The following is a 19,326-nucleotide window of genomic DNA, read 5'->3' on the forward strand; positions in this document are numbered from 1 at the left end:
TTAAAACTTTTTTCAGTTATATAGGAAGTATAAGGGAAGTGAGAGTTGATATTGGACCACTGGAAAATGATGCTGGTGTGGTAGTAATGGTGGACAAAGAAATAGAAGATGAACTTAATGGGTTGACATCAGTCTTCACTGTGGAAGACAGTAGCAGTGTTCCAGAGGTCTGTGAGTGTCAGGAAGCAGGAGTGAATGCCATTGCTATTACAAAGGAAAACGTGCCAGGCAAACTCAAGGGTCTTGCAAGTGCTTGAATAGTGATCAGCAGCATAGAATACATAAGGTGAAGTGGTTTACAATATGTTACAGCATAGACATTTTCCTGGAAATCAGCATTGTATGCCTTTTGCTCTGAAAATGCTAAATCTCGATTCTGTGCAATTTGTTATATAACTGACTGTAACTTCTTCAGTTTAGGGAGCACACACATAATACTGGTTGCAAACAACTCTACATCATATGGTTCATGAAAAGAATACACTTACACCTGGTTACCCCTTAGATTTTTTGAGCAAAATTGAAATCCATGCTTTTTGGTCTGTAGGCATCACTTTCCATTATGTGCATTTTCTGTGATGCATTTGCATTTCACTTTTCAGCCTGAAGTGCTTCTGCCAGGCAAATGCTTGAATAATGATCAGCAGCATAGAATACATTAGGTAAAGTGGTTTACAACATATTGCAGCATAGACACTTTTCCTGGAAATTGGCATTGTATGCCCTTTGCTCTGAAAATGCTAAATCTCAATTCTGTGCAATTTGTTATATTACTGACTGTAACTTCTTCAGTTTAGGGAACACACACATAGTACTGGTTCCAAACGATTCTACATTATATGTTTCATAAAAAGAATATGTTTATACCTAGTTACCCCTGAGTAAAATTGAAATCTATGCTTTTTGCTCTGTAGGCACTGCTTTCTATTACACTGTGTGCATTTTCGGTGATGTACAGACCAGAGTGCCTGGACAACAGAACGTAGAGCATCGAGCATAGACCATAGACAACAGAGCACAGAGCAGGGTGTATAGACCTCAGAACATGGAGCAGAGAACATAGACCACAGGCAATAGAACATACAGTGTAGATCATAAAGTATAGTCCACAGAACATAGAGCAGACAGCATATATCATAGACCATAGAGAATAACACATATAGCTTAGACCACAGAATAGACTACCAAACATCTTGTAGAGAACGCAGACCATAGAACATAGAGCATAAACAATAGGTCAAAGAGCACAGAATATAGAATATAGAATGTAGACCACAGAGAACAAACAATGCAACATAGAGCAGAGAGCATAGACCATAGAGAATACACTATAGAGTATAGGGCATAGAACACACACCATAGAGCAGAAAGCATAGACCATAGAGCACAGAGAATAGCCCATATAGCATAGACCATAGCATACACTACAGAACATGGTGTAGAGTGCATAGAACATAGACCATAGTGTCTAACAACAGAACATAGAGCATAGAGCATAGAACATAGAGGATACCTCATACAGCATAGGTCATAGATCACAGGCGGTAGAGCACAGAACATAGACCATAGAGCACAGCCAATATAGCATAGACCATAGACTATAGAACATAGAGCAGAGAGCACAGACCATAGATCATAGTGCATAGAGAATAGAGCATGGACCATAGAGCACAGAACATATAGACTATAGACCACAGAACATAGACTAGAGTGCCTAGACAACAGAACATATAGCATAGACCATAGACCACAGACCTCAGAGCAGAGCATAGAAAATACAGCACAGAGCATACTGCCTAGAGGATAGACTATGCAGCATAGAACATAGAACATAGAACTTAAACCATAAGGCAGACCATACAGGATAGACAACAGAGCATAGACCCCAGAGCAGAGAGCATAGAGTCTAGAGCATAAAGCACAGAGCATTGAACATAGTGATAGACCAAGGAGCATAAACCATAGCACATAGACCATATTCTACGTTTCTATGTCTTAATGTGGATAAGTCACCTAGATCAGATGGATTACATCCCAGAATCCTGAGAGAGGTTGCTGAAGAGAGAAAATGAATACATTGATCATGATCTTTCAAGTATCACTTGATTCCGGCATGGTCCCAGAGGATTAGAAGATTACAAATGTCACTCCACTCTTTAAGAAGGGAGGAAGAGAAAAGAACGGAAGTTATAGGCCAGTTAGCCTAACCAGAATGGTAGGGAAAGTCTTGGAGTCTATTATTAAGGATGACTTGGAGACTAATGATAAGTCAAAATCAGCATAGTTCCTGTAAAGGGAAATCTTGCCTGACAAATCTGTTAGAGTTCTTCGAGGAAATAACAAGCAAGGTAGACAAAAGAGAGGCAGTGGATGTTGTTTACTTGATATTCAGAAGGCATTTGATAAGGTGCCACACATGAGGCTGCTTAACAAGAAATCCTCTGGAGTTACGGGAAAGATACTGGCATGAACATAGGAATGGCTGACAGGCAGGAGACAGTGAGTGGGAATAAAGAGGGCCTGTGAGTATGGTGTTCCTCAAGGTTCAGTATTGGGACCGCTACATTTTACATTTTCCGTCAGTGATTTGGATAATGGAATTGATGGCTTTGCGGCAAAGAATGCAGATGATATGAAGATAGTTGGAGGGGTAGGTAGTGCTGAGGAAGTAATACAATTGTTTCAAGACACAGACAAAATGGAAGAATGGGCAAAAAGGTGGCAGATGGAATACAGTGTTGGGAAATGTATGATAATGGCTTGGGAGGGATAATGGCGCCTAATGACAACTCCTTGGCTTGCATCTTCAGAAACAGCTCTATTTCTACCTTTAGTATCTTTATTTTTCCCTTTAAGGGTTCTTTTGAAGACCCTGACCTGGAGTTACACACAGGCTTCGGTTCTTTGTGGGAATGGGCCCTGTTCTCGGGGCTCCATGACTGGCCGTTATTTGACACGCCAGGGGTTTGGCCTGAGAGTCTCAATCATGTTCGGAAGCCTAAGATCTTGGGGCTCTGGAGATCGGCGGATCGCAGGTCGGTGTCACGGCAGGAGACTTGTGTGTCGTCAGGGAGGCCGGAAAATCTTTCACTGTTGGCCCGAAGACGGGAGTTCTTTGTGACCTTTGGACACAGAGCTCGAAAAAAGCAATGAAATGGACTTTTAACATCGTAAACCAGCGGGTTGTTGTTATGTCTCCCACTCGCTGTGAAAGATGGGGGACACCTCCCTCTCCTTTGCCTGGGAGAGAGAGAACCTGTGGTTTGTCGAATTTCAGATGAAATGCAAAGCCTTTGGGTAACTTTGGTCTGTGTCTTTGCTACTGCTTAGCACACGCTTGGGCTCTGTGATGGTACCGATGCATTTTTTTTGGCTGGTGGGGGAAGGGGGATCGTTGCTCGCTGCCGCTTACGTGTAGGAGGGAGGAGCTGGGGGTGGGACTTTGGGGTTCTCACGTTTAACTGTCGTTCATTCTTTGGGGCACTTCTCTGTTTCCGTGGATGTTTGCAAAGAAAAAGCATTTCAGGATGTATATTGTATCCATTTCTCTGACATTAAATTCAACCTTTGAACCTTGATAATGCATTTTGGTAAAAGGAACAATAGTGCAGACTATCTAAATGGAGAGAAAATTCAAACATCAGAGATGCAGAGGGACCTTGTGTAAGACTCCCAGGAGGTTAATTTACAGGTTGAGTCTGTGGTAAAGAAGATAAATCCAATGTTGGCATTTAATTCAAGGGGAATAGAATACAAAGGCAAGGAGATAATGCTGAGGCTTTATAAGACACTAGTCAGGCTGCACTTGGAGTATTGTTAACAGTTTTGGGCCCCATATCCCTGAAAGGATGTGTTGTCATTGGAAAGAGTCCAAAGGAGGTTCATGAGATTGATTCAGGGAATGAAGGTGTTAATATATAAGGAATGTTTGACAGCTTTGGGCCTATACTCACTGGAATTTAGAAGAATGAGTGGGAATCTCATTGAAACCTACCAAATGTTGAAAGGACTAGATAAAGTGGATGTGGAGAGGATGTTTCCTATGGTGGGGGTTTCCAGAACTAGAGGGCACAGCCTCCAAAATTGAGCAGCGACCTTTCAGATCAAAGGTAAGGAGTAATTTTTTTTGCCAGAGAGTAGTGAATCTGTGGAATGCTCTGCCACAGACTGTGGTGGAGGCCAAGTCTGTGGATATATTTATAATGGAAGTTGATAGTTTCCTTATTGGTCAGGGCATCAAAGAATATAGTGAGAAGGCAGGTGTATGGGGTTGAGTGGGACCCAGGATTAGCCATGATGAAATGGTGGATCAGACTCGATGGGCTGAATGGCATATGGTCTAAAGATACACGTGTTGGTAAAAGCTTAAGGCCCAAGGAATATATGGGACAGTTTGGACCAGGGTTGCAGGATGATACGTGGGCAACTACCAGGAATGCCTGCAATGAAGAGAGATATCACTTCTTTAAGAGGGAAGTGAGGCAGTGACTGGGGGGAAGGTGAGGGTAACTGGGGAACGATAATGTCAGTAGTTCAGAGAGCTGTTGAGCCTTCCATGGATTAATCAGAACATAAATATCAAGTGTATAAGGAGTATTCAAGGTTGAATAATCCAGGGACGGGCAACCCAGTCTTTCTGAAAAAGCTGAAGCAAGTTCTGAGCTCAGCCCACCTGGAAGTTTTATATTTGAGGATAGTGGTGGGATTGGCTTACTCTGCATTAGTGTCATGGTCCAGTGAGGTAGACCAGAGGAGGAGGAAGAGAAGTCGTAAAGTGGCTGTAGTGAATGTTGGGGCTGTGGTGTCACAGAGACCTTGCTTTGTGTGCGAGCAGCTGGAGAACGTAGCAAAGAACTGCTGGAATAGATGTGGGAGAGTAAAGGAAATGAGTATGTTATAGCTGTGGCTTACCAGGCCATGGTTGGAGGCAGTGATCTGAGAAATGAGGAAGGTATGAAAATCACTCACTAAAGCAAGCAGAATCCACAGCAGTGCCCTCTCTTTTCAATTTGACTGCTGACTAAATTATAGAGCTGGTGAAGTCAGGCAAGCTGCTGACAGCCGTCTCCATTGCCAGTGGTGGTCAGATGTACAGAAGATGTTTATTAGGGGGAGAGCAATGTGAAATGTTAGTGGACACAGGATGTCAGTATCGATGCAACACTCACAACATGCTGGAGGAACGCAGCAGGTCGGGCAGCATCCGTGGAAATGATGAGTCAATGTTTCGGGCTGGAACCCTTCGTCAGGACTGTAGAGGGAAGGGGTAGAGGCCCTATAAAGAAGGTGGAGGGATTTTGGGAAGGAGAAGGCTGGTAGGTTCCAGGTGAAAAACCAGTAAGGGGAAAGATAAAGGTGTGGGGGGGGGGAAGCAGGGAGGTGATAGGCAGGAAAGGTGAAGGAAGAGGGGAAAACACAGTGGGTAATAGAAGGAGGCGGAACCATGAGGGAGGTGATAGGCAGCTGGGGGAGGAGGCAGAGCGAAATAGGGATAGGGGAAGGGAGGGGGAGGGAATTACCGGAAGTTGGAGAATTCTATTTTCATTCGAAGGGGCTGGAGACTACCTAGATGGTATATGAGGTGTTGCTCCTCCAACCTGAGTTTAGCCTCATCATGGCAGTAGAGGAGGCCATGTATGGACATATCCGAATGGGAATGGGATGTCAGTATCGATAACTGAACTACCCATGCCCGTGACTGGAGAAGCGACTTACATTTCCAGTGCAGGAAGTGAAACAATGAGGTGGAGAAGTCCACCCCAGGTGCTTGAGATTGAGGGAATGCAGCTGCCTGCATATTTCTGGTGTGCTCTAACAATGAAGGTACTATCCTGGAAATCGATGCACTGAGGAAGACAAGTACTATCATAGTCTCAGGAAAGGGAGAAATAATATGGACAAGACAAGGACAGAGAGCATGTATGACCCACAGAGCAGCTAACATGGCCCACAGAGAGACAGCAGCCCCAAGCAGGGAGGAGAGACTGGGCAATGTGTGGGAATCATGTCAGGAAGTCCCAAGGGTAGGGGCCAAGCACAGTCAGGAGCCATCAGAAGCTGGGTAACACATTGAGGGATTGATCAAAGCAGCAGCAACATATTGTGGATCAGAGAGAGCCAGTGGGAGTGAAGATAGTCCTCCCACAGTTAGGTGACCAAGTCATTGTAATGATCTGGTTGAAAAGACAGGCTTCATTTCCAGGTGGCTAGAACCGCAGGTGATACTCGAAATGAATGACGCCTGTGCTGGTGCACAGTCCCAGCAAGGCAACCAATGGAAACACTGGACTCAGATTAAAAAGTATGACCCACCTCCTTGTCACCCTCGCAGACCGAACAAGAGATCAAGTGTACCCGGTAACAGTTTCATTACATGGAACCCAAGTGATGAACACCAGCCAGCCCAGCTGCATCAGACCTGACCACAGCCGATGGAAGCAGACCCACAGCAAATGCGAAGGCAGAGGACACTGAGAGCGTGACAGCAAGCCGTGATTAGCATGTTAAAAGTATAACAGTAACAGTACTCTGTAATGAAGGCTGGTTGCTGAAGGCAGACGATTAGTTGTATAGCTCAGTATATAAAAAAAACATATGCGGAAAAAACACAAGACACAAGGAAATCTGCAGACGCTGGAAAATTCAAGCAACACACACAAAAAATGCTGGTGAACGCAGCAGGCCAGGCAGCATCTATAGGAAGAGGTACCGTCGACGTTTCGGGCCGGGACCCTTCGTCAGGACTAACTGAAAGAAGAGATAGTAAGAGATTTGAAAGGGGGGGGGAGGGGGAGATCCGAAATGATAGGAGAAGACAGGAGGGGGAGGGATGGAGCTAAGAGCTGGAAAGTTGATTGGCAAAAGGGATACCAGACTGGAGAAGGGAGAGGATCATAGGACGGGAAGCCTGGGGAGAAAGAGAAGCGGGGAGGGGAGCCCGGAGGGTGGAGAGCAGGCAAAGAGTTATAGTGAGAGGGACAGAGGGAGAAAAGAGAGAGAGAGAGAAAAAAGGGGGGGAAATAAAAAATATATTAAAAAATATATAAAATAAACAAATAAAGGATGGGGTGTGAAGGGAAGGAGGGGTATTAACAGAAGTTAGAGAGGTCAATCAGGTTGGAGGCTACCCAGACGAAATATAAGGTGTTGTTCCTCCAACCTGAGTTTAGCTTCATCTTGACAATAGAGGAGGTTGTGGATAGACATATCAGAATGGGAATGGGATGTGGAATTAAAATGTGTGGCCACTGGGAGATCTTGCTTTCTCTGGAGAATAGAGCGTAGGTGTTTAGTGAAACGGTCTCCCAGCCTGTGTCGGGTCTCGCCAATATATAGAAGGCCACATCTGGAGCGCCGGACACAGTATATCACCCCAGCCGACTCACAGGTGAAGTATCGCCTCACCTAAAAGGACTGTCTGGGGCCCGAATGGTGGTGAGTGTAAGGGCGTGTGTAGCACTTGTTCCGCTTACAAGTATAAGTGCCGGGAGAGAGATTGGTGGGGAGGGATGGGGGGGACGAATGGGCAAGGGAGTCGCGTAGGGAGCGATCCCTGCGGAAAGCAGAAAGAGGGGGGTAGGGAAAGATGTGCTTGGTGGTGGGATCCCGTTGGTGGGAAAAAATAGATGGGAAGGCATCCGAGTTACAACACAGATATCAAGTTCCATAACTTTGATGCACGGGCAGACCGAGAAAAGAAAATACATGCAGTGTTTGAAAGCAGTCACCCCAGTCTGAATGGGGAGTGAATACGTATGAGCAGGGCCCTCTCAGTTGATGGGCCAGCAATCAAATAGACAGCCTGGAAGCGGGTGACACTGGGGTGAGTTCCTTGCAGTCATTCACCTAGAAACCACCCCAAACCCTCCTGTACATTAACGAGAGGGCTGGTGAGCCTGATACATTTACCGTGCTGGAGTCCCTGACCAGAGAGTAACTATTGATAGTCACTGCAGAGTTTTAGCTATCAGAAAATGAAGGGGTGAATGTGATTAAACTGCAGTTGGCCAGCAGGGAAGGAGGCAACAGGCATACGAATGACACAGCTGCATTTAAAGACTGTTGGTCAAATTTCCAGAACAATCTTTTCTTAGGGTCTTGTAGGTAGCCATTAGGGATGATTGTGTAGATGTAGATGCGCATAGAGTAATGGGGGAGGTGTTCTGAAGCACGGCATTTTTGTTGCCCTATTGATTAGATCCTCCTTAAGTTTTGGTCTTTCCTGGAAGAAATTTATTTTTGTTCAGGATGGCCAGGAGGAGGACATATTCAGGAATTTAGATATATAGCAAATAATAACTTCAGCGAACAATCTTTAGATCTGAATATGGATTGTAGCTTAAATTTGAAATGCAGCCCAAGACAATAGCATCCTGGAATTGTGGATATTAGTTAACTGAAAACTAGGCAATGCTGATTAACATTCATTTTGGGTGTCAGGAGTGTGAATGCAAAGAAGGAAATGTGAAAATTATATAGAATTCAAAGGAAGAATTGTAGATACATTATAACTATGGAATTGTCCTTTGATCTTTATCATATAAAATGTCATGTAATACTGGTTTGAACAGGCCTCTTCCTCCAGAGAGTGTCTCATTTTGTTGAATAAAAGACTATCAGCTGTGACTCTCTGGTGAATTTGTTCTACAGCTATGGCCATGAAATACTCCAGTATAGGTAGTACCATAGTAACATATCACATCTGGACATCTGGCTACCAGTTTTCAGGAACTGGGATCCTATTATGAATGTGTACAAAGTCAAGTTTAGCCAATTATGTTAAAGTTAAGTGAGGACTGCATATGGCCTGCAATGTGTACTTTGCAATTAAGACAAATATATGACTGTTCAGGACTTGCAAAAAGTAACTAGACATTGCGAAGTAACCATGGGCTGGGAGAAGACAGCTTTCCAAAGCTTGAAAAACCTTGTTTTTTTAAGCTGCTGAACCAATTAAAAATGTTGAAATGTCCTGTTTGGATTGCATGTCATTGTATACTGCTTTTCCTGCCAGGGTTCCAAGCACACTGATCAGTTCTCACCTCCAACTGAGAAAACGATTGTTTCAGGCATAATTAGCAACTTAAAATCTTGATGCCAAATGACTTATTGGCCAAGTTCACTGAGCAGAATTTATTTTGTTTTTGGAGAATAAAATAAGATCAATAAATGTAAAAACAAAATAATTTATATTACTGTATTTTATTTAGCTAAGTTTGATAAAATGCACAGGAATATTAAACTTAGTCATTTCAATTGACATGCAATAATTAAGACAATTCAGGTTTACTATTTTGTTGTGTGCACATATTATACTGCTGTAGCAATTCACCTTTTAATAAATCATGTAGACACAGGGTTAATTTCTCTGGACAGCTGACAGTAATTGATTCAGTTGACTGATGAAATACAGCTGCAGGAACCATTGTAATGCACTCAAAATTCTGCAACTGGAAACATCAATAACTTGGACATTAAAAGTGGTTACTACAACGTTAAGTAAGGACCACCATGCCAAATACTGAGAATGGGATTGTAAAGTAACTAAAGGGAAATATTTGAGATATAAAAGTTGTGGAGAATAGATAACGGCTTAGAAATTTGGAGAGCACTAAAATACTTACTTTTGACTACATGTTGCTAAGTAGCAGTTTAGGAAACATACTGAAAATTTCTCCTAGCTCTAGTCAGGGACTATAATTGTTGTAATACACATTTATGTTGATTGATCCTTAAATCTGATAACTTACAATATGGTCCTCAAAGAATTGTATAATTATTGTCCTAGCATTTAGGCAATAACAAACTCTCTCTAGAGTAATTAGGACTAAGTTATATGTTTACATTCACAAATAGCCCCAGTAGTATTCTGATTAACTACAATCATCTGTGGTGCTTGAATGATGTGATAGAAAGATTGCCAATTGTATTATCAGCTCTGGATCAAACATTTATCATATTAAATAGCCATACTTGGGAAATACAAGTCCTCAAGAGGTTACATTATCTATTATAAGGTAAATGCACAATTAAGTAGGAATATTTCTATGCATTCATTTGTTATGCTTCTGGGTGGTCTTCACCATCATCACTGTAATGGCATTGTGCAGTTTCCCAAAACAGTTTCAGATCTTTGAAGCTGTGAAAAGGAAGTCTCTGTGGAAAGAAAAAAAACTGCGAGCAAAGTAAAATATTTATACTGAATAACATTAAACTCTTTTATTTCACATCAAAAAGGAAAGAAGCTTCATACTGATGAAAGCCTATTTAGTTTAAAGCATCACTGCAATTTAAAATGGGTTAGGTGCCACAATAAAGGGAAATTAGCAAACATGCATCATTCAAATGACTGACCAAGTTAGCTTCTTTTAAAAAAAACAGGTGGCCAATGACTTCAAATTTGGTTATAAAAATTACAATGTTGTTCTCTTGTCAACAAATCATTTCAGTATTTTTTTTTGTTATTTTTGTTGTTACTTTAAGTTCTGTTCATTCACCTCCTTAATTAAGGGTTGGGAGTGGCATTGAGTACTCATTTTAAAACCAGAACCAAACTGTGATTAGATGGGACACTGCTTAACTGGTAAAAAGCCAGCTTGTAGCCGAGTCTTCACTAAGTGGTGTTTGCTCTCACCCACTCTCCCACTTGTTGCTGGTGTTTGCAGGATTTTTGTTAGCAATGACATTTGAAGATGTGAGGCTGTACAAGTGACAAAAAGCTTAGCACAAGGGGAGAGCTGAGAGATTTCAGATTCATGTACAACAAGCAGTAAAAGCTAGCTAACATACAGAAAATATCTGAATAAAATCCTGGAGGTTATTTTCAGGAAGCTGGAATGTAAAAGAATAGTGTTGCATTAAAGCAGCACAGAACTCTGCTTTTACTTTATCTGCTTTCAGTTCTGGACACAGAACAGCTAAAATAATATACTAATATTAGTATGTGTCAAAAAGCTAGTATTACCAGAACATGCGATTATGAGGAAAGATTAAATGATTCAGCCTGTTATACATCAGGGATATAATCTAGTTGCTCAAGAGAATTATCATGAGCTGTCTTAATGACTATCTCCTAGTAGCACTCACATCTACTGTGATGAAATGCTTTGAGAGTTTGGTCATGGCTAGAATCAACTCCTGCCTCAGCAAGGACCTGGACGCACTGCAATTTGCCTATTGACACAATAGGTCCATGGCAGATGCAATCTCAATGGTTCTTCTGATCAACTGGAAAATATAAACATCCATGTCAGGATGCTGTTCACTGATTATAGCTCAGCGTTTAACATAATCGAAAAGTGGCGGAGCCTGGGCTTTTGTACCTCCCTTTGTAACTGATTCCTTGACTTCTGACCTGGAAAACCACAATCTGTGCGGATTGGTAATACCATTTTCTCCTTGCTAATAATCAGCACTGGCGTACCTCAGGGATGTGTGATTAGCCCACTGCTCTATTCTCTCTATACCTGTGACTGGGTGGCTAGGCATAGCTCAAATACAAACTATAAATTTGCTGATGATACAGCCATTGTTGACAGAATCTCAGATGGAGACAAGAGGGTGTACAGGCGTGAAATATACCAGCTAGTTGAGTGGTGTTACAGCAACAACCTTGCACTTAACGCCAGTAAGAACAAAGAGCTGATTGTGGACTTGTAGAAAGAGTAAGACAAGGGAACATGAACCAATCCTCAAAGAGGGATCAGAAATGGAGATTGTGAGCAATTTCAAGTTCCTGGCTGTCAACATCTTTGAGGATCTAATGTGCTCCCAACATATCAATTCAGTTATAGAGAAGGCAGAACAGTGGCTATATTTCATTTGGAGCTTGAGGAGATTTGGTTTGTCACCTTAGACACTCAAAAACTTCTACAGATATACTGTGGAGAGCATGCTAACAGGCTACACCACTGTCTGATATGGGGGTGGGGTGGTGAGGAATTACTGCACAGGTACACAGGATCACAAGAAGCTACAGAAAGTTATAGTCAGCTCCATCATGGGTACTAGCCTCAGGAAGGTGGCATCCATTATTAAGGACCCCCATCACCCAGGACATATCCTCTTCTCATCGTTACCATCAGGAAGGAGGTACAGTAGCCTGAAGGCACACACTCAGTGATTCATGAACAACTTCTTCCCCTCTGCCATCCGATTTTTAAATGGACATTGAACCCATGAACACTATCTCACTTTTTTATTATTTTTGTTTTTGCACTATGTTTAATTACCTATTTAATATATGTGTATATATACTTAGCATAATTCATTTTTTTCTATATTTATCATGTATTGCATTGTGCTGTTGCCACTAAGTTAACAAATTTCACAACATATGCCGGTGATATTAAATCTGATTCAGATTCATATTCTGATGATTTAACAGGAAAGACAGAGCAAAACCATTCCTCTAATAGAGTTCAGAATAAAAAGGAATGACCTTTAAACTAATTGGATAGTCAGAAAGGATTTGTTTATACAATAGACAGTGGGAATCATCAAAACAAAATGGAGCCTAATTGATTAATTTTTGTTAGATAACGATTTTGAGGATAACAAAATACTTTGGATAGTTGGTGTTAAGCACTAAAGAACATGAGCTAATTGAATAGCAGACTGGATCTAAGGCTAAATAACCAATTTTCACACCTCTACAAGTACACAATGGAAACTTCCCAGGAGACTCATATTCTCACTCTGGTTCAGGAGCCTGATGGCTGTAGGATAATAACTATTCCTGAACCTGATGACATCCCTCCTGTCTGATGGTAGTACCAAGGAGAGAGCATAGTCTGGATGGTGGAGGTCTTTGATGATGTTTGCTGCTTTCTTGTGGCAGCACTTTATGCAAATGTGCTCAATGGTGGGGAGGACTTTGCCTGTGAGGAAATCGAGGATCCGGTTGCACAGGGAGATACCGAGGCCCAGATGTTGGAGCTTAGTGATGAGTTTAGTAATTCCCTTCATTCACACACATTAAGACAATTGGTGTGCTTTTAGCTTGCAATTAGCTTGGTTGAGAAGACATCAAAGAAAACAATCAAGGTAGAACTTGTACTTCAAGCAACTTTCTCATCATCTGAATACCTAAGCAGTGCACATCCAATGCTCTCTTGGGATGTAACAAACAAGAGAAAATCTGCAGGCAACACACACAAAAAATGCTGGTGAATGCAGCAGGCCAGGCAGCATCTTGCGTTTGAAAATCTGCAGATGCTGGAAATCCGAACAACACACACGAAATGATGGGGGAACTCAGTTAGCCAGGCAGCATCTATAGAAAAAAGTACAGTCAACGTTTTGGGCTGAAACCCTTTGGCAGGATTGAAGAAAAAAAAAGCTAAGGAGTAGATTTGAAAGGTGGGGGAGGGGAGAGAGAAACGCCAGGCAATAGGTGAAACTTGCGGGGGGGGGGTGCGGAGGATGAAGCAAAGAGCTAGGAAGTTGATTGGTAAAAGAGACAGAAGGCCATGGAAGGAAGGGGGGCGGGGGAGCAGCACCAGAGGGAGGCGATGGGCGGCAAGGAGATAACATGAGACGGACAAAGGGATGGGAAATGGTGAAGGGAGGGGTGCGGGGTTGAGGCATTACTGGAAGTTTGAGAAATCGATATTCATGCCATCAGGTTGAAGGTTACCTAAACAGAATATAAGGTGTTGTTCCTCCAACCGAAGTGTGGCCTTATTTCCAACATTCACATATTGGAATGGGAATGGGAAGTGGAATTAAAATGGGTGGCCACTGAGAGAGCTCGCTTGTTCTGACAGACGGAGCATAGATACTGGGCAAAACAGTCTCCCAATCTATGTCAGGTTTCACCAACATACAAGAGGGCACACCGGGAGCACTGAACACAGTATATGACCCCAACAGACTCATAGGTGAAGTGTCGCCTCACCTGGAAGGACTGTTCGGGGCCCTGAATGTTAGTAAGGGAGGAGGTGTAGGGGCAGGTGAAGCACTTGTTCCACTTGCAAGGATAAGTGCCAAGAGGGAGATCAGTGGGGAGGGACGAATGGACAAGGGAGTCACGTAGGGAGCGATCCCTGTGGAAAGCAGAAAGTGGGGGTGGAAGGGCGGAGGGAGATATGTTTGGTGGTGGGATCCAGTTGGAGGTGGTGGAAGTTTCAGAAAATTATGTGTTGAACGTGGAGGCTGGTGGGGTGGGAGATGAGGACAAGAGGAACCCTATCCCTGGTAGCATGGCAGGAGGATGGGGTCAGAGTAGATGTGCGTGAAATGGAGGAGATGTGGTTGAGGGCAGCATTGATAGTGGAGGAAGGGAAACCCCTTTCTTTGAAAAAGGAGGACATCTCCTTCGTTCTAGAATGAAAAGCCTCATCCTGAGAGCAGATGGAGCAGAGATAGAGGAATTGAAAGAAGGGGATGGAGCTTTTACAAATAACAGGGTGAAACGAGGTATAGTCCACATAGCTGCGAGAGTCCGTTGGTTTATAATAGACATCGGTGGATAAGCTGTCTCTGGAACTAGAGACAGTGAGATCAAGAAAGGGAAGTGTTGGAAATGGACCAGGTGAATTTTTAAGGTCAGATGGAAATTGGAGGCAAAGTAGATGAAATCGACGAGTTCAGCACTGGTGCAGGAAGCAGCACCAATGCAGTCGTCGAGGTAGCGTAGGGAAAGTGCAGGATGGCAGACATCCCACCTCTCCCAGAAGTTCCGGGAGTCTCCCGCATATTAATAGTGGCTCCCTGATGCCCGCAAATTATATACAATATCACGGAAATCAATTTTTTTGAGAGCGAGAGAAAGCAAGAGAGAGCATGAGAGCGAGAGAGCGCGAGAGCGCAAGAGAGTGACCATGAGAGCACGCGAGCGAGAGAGCGACCACGAGAGAGAGAGTGAGAGAGCATGCGAGCAAGAGTGCTACATGGCAGAGTGTTCCAAAAAAAGAAAATATAAAATGTACAGTACGTCACCCCAGACTACACTAAAGTGTACCCTTGCCTAATAGGGGTCAAATATAATGACATTGTTGCTTGCTGCACTGTTTGCAACAGTGACTTTTCTATTGCCCATGGTGGGTTAAGACTGTAAAAGACATGTTGAGGTGAGTTTAACAGGTGTCATTCATTCATCAGCATAGCTAATGTTATTTCAACTAGCTGGCTAGCTGCTAAGGAGCTACTCTATTGCAGACATCCCACCTCTCCCGGAAGTTCCGGGAATCTCCTGCAAATTGATGGTGTTACCTCCCTGAAATGAGTTTTTGCAGGGTGGGATGTCTGGGATGGTCACCAGTGTAGTCTTGCAACATAGACTGTTCCACATAGCTGGCAAATAGGCAGGCATAGCTGGGACCCGTGTGAATGCCCATGGCTACCCCTTTTGTTTGAAAGAAGTGGGAGGAACCAAAGGAGAAATTATTTAGAGTGAGTACAAGTTCCACTAGGCAGAGGAGAGTGGTGGTGGAGGGGAATGTAATGTAATATAATAGTCTCTTGGAACGTAATGGTTTTTCTCATCATAAATAAGACAGTCAAATTAATAGCAAGATTTGACTCAAAGCAAGTTTAAAAAAACTGTGTTACATTGCTGGAGAGATAAATAATGGTTTGGAAAATGCCTCTACAGGTCTTTTAAACTTTCCCAAAGGAAGTTTAACGTCTTCTCTAAAGAGCAGAATCTTCTGGATAACAACACTTGTTATTACTGAGTTGAAACACAGATGTGATTAAACATCCATGGGCCTGATTTTGCTATGAAGAAGTAAAGTTATTACATTTGGACAGCTGACAAAGCAACATCAGACAAGGGGTAAACATGAACTGTAAGCTGACTCATCAATTTACAGGCATGAACACACTAAAACTACTGCAGCCACGTAATAGTTATAAACCAACTAGCCAAAGTCAGTTAATCTTATTTTCAAGTGCCATTTTAGCATAGCGATATGTCATGAGCTAATAATGTCCAGTCAACTTCTCAACATTGAAAATTAAATATTAATGTTGTGAAATTTCATTTCTTTTCAGATTTATGAAATATATCATTTTTAGTTTGTTTGGCCTGAAGAAGGGACTTGGCCCAAAATGTCAACTGTTTATTCATTTCCATCAATGTTGCCTGACCTGCTGAGTTCCTCCAGCATTTTGTGTGTGTTGCTTCGTTTTTAACTAGTTTCCTATTTTTTTTTCTTCTCTTTCTATCCTGATCAAATCTTTCTTTACCCTTGTTTTCCTTCCTGAATCAGGTGTGATATTGACTTTATTCTTATTCCTTCCTCAATATTTTTACTTTATTCATTTCAATTTGATTGGGTAAGGAAGTACACAGATGCTTTCTTTGCTCATTCCTATTTCAGATGCCCACTCTACTTGCTGCAATATTGCAAGCAAGTTACTCTCAGGAACTTGCCACACAAAATAAATGTTATCATCAAGGTATACAAAGGCAAATTACAAACACTGTTGAAGGTCTGCTGTAACAAATCAATTCCGTCAGAGTAAATGATAATTTACTTAATTAGTATCCATGAACCAGTTCACTGAAGAACAACAATGGCAGAACTCTGGAAGTAAGCTGCTTTTCTGTCCTCTTAGTTGGAAAATAGCTGGGAATGAAGAGGAAGCAGGTTTTTACACATGCTAGAGGCCATTCTTTTTAAAATATTTTATAAAGAGAAATTTTCTCTCTCATTATGGATTTCAACTACACTCAAGAATGTAAAAACTGTTTCAGCTAAGAAATTAGGCAACCCTCTGTATGCAGGGAAATTGGGTCAAGGCTTTGATTCTTGACCATAATTGGGTATGGTTAAATTATTCTAACCAATATTTTCTGCAGTAGTTACCACAAATTGTATTCTCATCAGACCTATTGCTTTTCTTCATGGGAACAAATAAAATGTGCCTGTTATCTTTGATGTTAGCTTTTATGCCTCCAGCAGTCAATTTAATAAACTAACCACTGGTATCTCAAGAAAAACAACTCATCCAAACAAAAGGCTTGGATGTAACTTTAAATTCGTACGTAAATTGTTAGACCTGGAAAGCATTAGCCTTTATACATTTATGTTATATACATCTGTACGTTGATATATTGTATATCAAGGTTAGAAATTTTCTCTGCATTTGACTAGAAATTAATTTTAAAAGATTATGGAATCTTTAGGAGTGAGTTTGCTGAATGCCCTTGATCTTTTGCAGCTGTCCATCAAACTTGCCATGCATCCAACTCACAAATAAAAGGTCTTCCAGCTGCACAACACATTGTGACTGAAATTTAAGGCATAGAATGACAGCAGACTATTTCAAAAGAGTCCTGTTCCAAGTGTCTGGGCACTTAACAATATATAACTTTCAATTCCTACTGCATAATTTGTTTCTTTTAATGAGATTAATTATAACATCTGCTTTTATTTAATGAAGTCTACAGTTTCAATGTACTTCAAAATATCATTAATAATTAAAATTTGATCTATAGGTACATGAGGGATTTCATATCAGTTGACCAAAGGTTAGGCCAAACAACTGTATTCTAAATGAGAGAAGGAGGCAGAGACTTTGAGAGCTCCAGAATGCATGCACACAATGTCAGATTTGGTGGAAGGAAGACATTTGGAATGTAGCAGAGATGGAAGAGGACTGAAGGATAGGGATGATGCAGTCATGAGTGATTTTTTCAGTCAGGATGGAAATTTTAATGTTGAGTCATAACAATGAAAAATCGTTATCAGTCAGCAATCATAGAGATATGAAGTAAGCAAAATTTGATGTGACTTTCGATGTAGGCAACAAAACTTTGAATAAGCTTAAGTCTACAGAAGATGGAAGACAAACTGCCATCCCACAAGTAGATCAGGCTATTCAAATTCAGAGTGTGCAAAGGCATGAAAGACAATTCTAGAATTTGGGACAAGGGTGGAGTCGGGTTCATATCGTTAGTCTCAATAGAGTATGCAAGGATTGCATTTTCAGACTCAAACAAAACACCATGTTTTTAGAGAGTTTGTTCCTGCCTCAGGTAGTCAATAGAGAGAGAAATAGCAGTACAGTAGTGGGTAGAGGGCAGGCCTTGGTGATGGCACTAAAGACACACAGTTGAAAGAAATTCCTACTTTGTCAATACTAGATGTTAGAGAAGTGGTCAAACAATTTAAAGACAAGGGGTCAAGAAAAGTGACAGTAAGGTAGGGCTGAGTATCCTCTGTGTCCATATGCTCTTGGATATAGTGTGGCAGATCAGTCTGCTGACATGAAATACAAAGGGTGCAATCTGGAGGATACAAAAGGGGGGGGGGGGTTAGACAAGTTTTTTCAGTAGATTCCCAGGAAGTTATAAGATGGATGAGTATTTAAATTAGCTGAATCTGTTGAAAGTGGAGAAGCATTAGAAAAAGGTGTGTGATCAGTCACATAAAAATTGGGGATAGACACTCATTATTACACAATATTCAACTGCATTTGCAAATGAACTAGCCTATGCTCCTAGCCAGAAAGTCCCAGATAAAGTATGGGCTGATATATAGCAGACAACATTTGCAAGTGCCAGGCCATGACCATCTCCAGCAATGGAAAGTCAAACTACTTTCCATTGATCTCCAATGAATTGCCATCTCAATGACCAATATGCTGTTACAAAATCTCAATGGGACCAGCGACTTAAATGTTGTGGCTGATGAACAGATCCATTTACAAGTTACAAATCAAGAATACAGTACTCTCCATTTGTTAGAATGAATACTGATTCAAGAACATTCAGGAAAAAGCAGCATGCACCTACCATCCTAAATATTCATTCTTTCCCTGCTTGGCACAGTGAGCCTTCAATGTGGGATAATATAAAATCATCCTGGTTACTATGACAGAACTTCCAGATCCGATGACCACTGACATCAAAGGGCAACAAGCACGCAGGAACATTATCACCTGACACGTAACCTTGATTTCGAAGCATTTCATCTTTTCTTAATTTTTTCTATATACGAATCCCTAGCCAATAACATTATGGGTGTTAGCTCAATAGAAGGACTGCAATTGTTCACAGAGGTGACTCATTATTTAGGAGGAATCAGAGATGATCAGTAAGTGCTGGCCTTGACAGTGCTGCCCACATCATAAAAAATGAATGCAAAAAAAAAAAGTTCGGTACTGCTTGAGCTAAATTATGTAAAACATAACCTCAATTTAGAAAGTTAACAGGATAGATTTACTTGCCATTTCACAAGGAACCATTTATCTGAAATGATGGTAATAAGCTGCATGTTACGCAGAGTTTTTTATTATTTAGTAGACTCAATGGTTGGCAAGGACAGAGCAGACCAAAAGGCCCGTTTCAATGCCGTACGACCCTATGACTCTCCT

This window comes from Mobula birostris, chromosome 19 (assembly GCF_030028105.1).
Source record: "Mobula birostris isolate sMobBir1 chromosome 19, sMobBir1.hap1, whole genome shotgun sequence".
In the NCBI taxonomy this organism is placed as follows: Eukaryota; Metazoa; Chordata; class Chondrichthyes; order Myliobatiformes; family Myliobatidae; genus Mobula; species Mobula birostris.